Source organism: Oryx dammah, unplaced genomic scaffold, assembly GCF_014754425.2.
Source record: "Oryx dammah isolate SB20612 unplaced genomic scaffold, SCBI_Odam_1.1 HiC_scaffold_25, whole genome shotgun sequence".
NCBI lineage: Eukaryota > Metazoa > Chordata > Mammalia > Artiodactyla > Bovidae > Oryx > Oryx dammah.
In genome coordinates this window covers 15202975-15205554 of record NW_024070209.1, presented here as the reverse complement: position 1 = coordinate 15205554, position 2580 = coordinate 15202975, and the positions used below count along the sequence as shown (strand labels likewise).

The 2580-nt window shown below is 46.2% G+C and overlaps 1 pseudogene; it reads left to right on the top strand.

The window, feature by feature from the left end:
* Positions 1-534: 534 nt before the first annotated feature.
* Positions 535-1392, top strand: LOC120851657 (annotated as a pseudogene).
* Positions 1393-2580: the final 1188 nt, after the last annotated feature.

Genomic DNA, 2580 nt, shown 5'->3' with positions numbered 1-2580 from the left:
GCAAGGCCAAAAGCTGTGTGGGGGCAGAAAGTGGGAGACAGAGCTTGGGGTGGGGTGGGGTGCTTGTGGGATCAGGGAGACACCCCATGGAAGAGGTGGGCTTTCCCCTGGCAGACAGGAGATGGTGAGGGGAGGGAAGCGTGCCACCGGGGGCAGGAGAGAAGACATACATAGGGAGGCAGGGCAGGGAGTGGTGTAATGGGGAAAAAGCCTGGAAAGGTGGTTTGGGTCACATTACAAATGCCACACCAGGAGTCTGTACTTCATGGAGAACTATGAAAGGTCTTTACGTGGGGGGAGGACCTAACTAGAGCCACATTTTAGACCCTAGAGGCTGGGTGATGTTTACCTTATACCATGTTACTCCACATACAACTCTCTAAGGAGATGACTGATTCCAACGTAGTATGAGACACAGCGAGAACACACTGAGCTTCATGTGTGTGTCAGTCTACAATCTCAGAGGTAGCAGTGGAAAGGTTTTCCAAAGAAGATCTATTTTGTAATTATTAGCGAATATTAAAGATTCATGTATGGCTCTTTCCCATCTTGCAAGATGGCAGGTGAAAAGGCTGAGAAGCCAGATGCTAAGGAGAAAAAACCTGAAGCCAAGAAGGCTGATGCTGGTGACAAGGATAAAAAGGTGAAGAAGGTTAAGAAGGGGAAGCCCCCCTGCAGCTGAAACCCTGTCCTGGGCAGAGGCATTGGCAGATATTCCCAATCAGCTATGTACTCCAGAAAGGCCTTGTACACGAGGAAGTATTCAGCAGCTAAATCCAAGGTCGAAAAGAAAAATGTTAGGGTTCTTGCTACTGTCACAAAACCAGTTGGTGGCAACAAGAATGGTGGTACCTGCGTGGTCAAACTTTGCAAAATGCCTAGGTATTACCCTACTGAAGACGTGCCTTGGAAGCTGTTGAGTCATGGCAAAAAAACCCCTTCAGTAAGCATGTGAGGCAGCTGCTGCCCCAGCACGCATGGGACCATTTTGATCATCCTCACTGGGTGCCAGAGGCAAGAGGGTCGTTTTCCTGAAGCAGCTGGGCCGTGGCTTGCTACTTGTGACTGGGCCTCTGTCCCTCGATCGAGCTCCTCTGCAGAGAACACACCAGAAATGTGTCATCGCCACCTCCACCAAAATCGGTATCAGTGATGTGAAAATCCCAGAACATCTCACTGACGCTTACTTCAAGAAGAAGCTGTGTAAGCCCAGACACCAGGAGGCTGAGATCTTTGACACAGAGAGAGATCACAGAGCAGCACAAGGTTGATCAGAAAGCTGTGGACTCACAAATTCTGCAAAGAATCAAAGCTGTCCCTCAGCTCCACGGTGACCTCCGCTCTGTGTTTGCTCTCACAAATGGAATTTATCCTCACCAAGTAGTGTTCTGAACTTCTTGCAGAGAACCTAATTAAGTAACTTGTCCATTAAAAAAAAAATTCATGTATGGAAAGGAAGGTTGACTGGTGGAGTCTACTGCAGTCATCCTCTATTGCTATTTAACAGACGCCTAGGATAAACCTAGCAACTTAAAGCCCACATTTTTCATCTCACAGTTTTTGTGAGACAGGCATCCAGGGCCAGCTGAGCCAGGTCCTGTACTTCAGGGTCTCTCTCCAAACTGATATCAAGGCATCAGCTGACACTTGGGTTTCATCTGAAGGCTCAGCTGAGGAAGGACCTGCTTCCAAAAGCAAGTGTTTGTTTGCAAAATTCAGTTTCTTGAAGGTTGTTGGACTGAAGGGCCACCTCATGTCCTTGCTTCCTTCAGGGCCTGGCTTTTTACAAGACCTGAGGCCACCCTCAGTCCTTGACCACCTGATCTCTCCCACATGCAGGCCTATTGTATCAAAGCCAGCAAGGGAGAAAGTCTGCTTGTAAGACTTATATAACCTAATCAGGGAAGTGACATGGAGCTGTCTATACCTCACCAACTTCCAAGCACACGTTAAAGTTATGGGAAACTCAGAATTTTTTTTTTAGAGTTCATTTAAAAAAATTCTTCTCTAGCTTCTTTTAAAGAATATTTATTTATTTATTGTATCAGGTCTTTTATTTTTAATTGAAGGATAATTGCTTTATGATATTGTGTTGATTTCTGCCATACAATCACGTTTTAATAATTTTATTCCAAATGAACCTACAGAACTTGGGATCAGTGCGGGAAGCAATGTCTTTTGGGGGAACGGTACAATCAAGGGTAAATAACTCTGTGTCAATCACTTTTCCGCCATTTTTGCAAGCTGGAACCCTATTGTTAAGAAGAGTCTTGGAGCAGGGCAAGTGGTCCCCCTCACCTCAGTGAGCTTCTCTCCACTGCCAGCTGAGACTCTGTCCTTATGACGAAGCCCAGCCAGTCTGCTTTCAGTCAAGCCAGACTCACACAGGTGCTGGGAAAGGACTCTTTTGTTCTGTGCAGATGAAATAAGATACTCTTCCTTCTGTCTGGTCTGGTTCATACCCTTTCCTAGGATGGCTTCCTTCACTTAAAGGTACCAGCCACATTCCTGAAGATGAGAAACCAAATGTTGTTAGGGCTGATTTGTGATTCTTAGAGGAAGAAAGGAAAGACAGGGAGG